The sequence below is a fragment of the Cyprinodon variegatus genome, unplaced genomic scaffold, assembly GCF_000732505.1.
Source record: "Cyprinodon variegatus isolate N-32 unplaced genomic scaffold, C_variegatus-1.0 Scaffold68, whole genome shotgun sequence".
Lineage (NCBI taxonomy): Eukaryota > Metazoa > Chordata > Actinopteri > Cyprinodontiformes > Cyprinodontidae > Cyprinodon > Cyprinodon variegatus.
This window is the reverse complement of record NW_015150521.1, coordinates 588,450-589,596: the sequence shown is the minus strand read 5'-3', so window position 1 is coordinate 589,596 and position 1,147 is coordinate 588,450. Positions and strand designations below refer to the sequence as shown.

At 37.2% G+C, this 1,147-nt stretch overlaps 1 protein-coding gene across 1 annotated transcript in view; it reads right to left on the bottom strand.

Annotated features, from left to right (window-relative positions):
* LOC107083071 (heparan sulfate glucosamine 3-O-sulfotransferase 2-like) overlaps positions 1–1,147 on the bottom strand; it is a 29,520-nt gene that overhangs the window by 1,635 nt on the left and 26,738 nt on the right. The window lies entirely within an intron of this gene.

Here is a 1,147-nt window from a genome sequence, read left to right as displayed (position 1 = left end):
TATATATATAAAAATAATGTAATTTTGGCAAAGCAAGATAAAGTTGATCAATAATTCCTTCATCAGAACAATCTGTAAAATCAGAATACTGAAGAAATGAAAGTAAAAAAATATACCCCTGAGTATTAAATTTTCTCCTAAGATTATTAATAAGTGCTTTAGGCTCCATCTACATGGGATCGAATTGCCCAGGATAGATTTGAAATGGTTGTCACATTGTTTCTTTTTATTAATTTATTTTCATATTGGCTTATTTATAGTCCTTTTTTTGTGGTTCTCACTGTAAAACCTGTGCATTTTGTAAAACATAAAATTCTGATTCCTACAAGAATGTAATTTGTGAGTTCTATATTTCATATGCCTATGTTATATGTCGCAGTGCTTTAATGCGGTGGAATCAGAGATTGCATGACTGATTGAAGACTAAATTTGAATTTTGACAATCTAATACCAAAAACGTCCAGAAGACGGTAAAAGTGCATCTATATCTAGTGTGAATGAGAGGCTGTGTTCGGCGAGGAAAGCACAAACGCTTATTTTTAACTTGCATACACGGTCAGTTATTGACGCTGGTACTTCAGCTGTTGCCGTAGTTCCCGGCAAACGTGTAGGGTGCGCGACCGTGTGAAGAGCAGCTTGATGACCAGGGTCTAATTCATATTTGCGTAGCACCTTTTTGCCACTTGATGCGTAAATAAGCTTCCTGGAGCACAGTGTGCCGGAGTTTATGAACTGCATTGTGCCCACTCCATGCAATTCTGTTCTCTCTATCGCTCTTCTCTCCAAACACAAAGTTTAATTTATCTATTTTTTTACTTTTAACAAGTCTCTTCGTTAAATGCAGCCTTAAACGGTGTAAAGTGTCTTTCCCTTCTGCACTGTACCACAATCTATCTGGCAACTTGAGTAAGAAACGAGAGGAGGAAGTACACGCTTTCCAAAGACCCGCCCCCTTCTTCTCCTGATTGGCTAATACTGTTACAGTAGTTTCAGAGCGCTCCTTTGGTACCATTGGTTGACAAACGGGGATTTCAATTTTTTTTTTTATTCATTTACCGCCAATTTATTTTTGAGTGATTTTTTTACCCACGGGCAGAGATGGGAAGTAACGAAGTATTTGTACTTCGTTACTGTACTCAAGTAGATT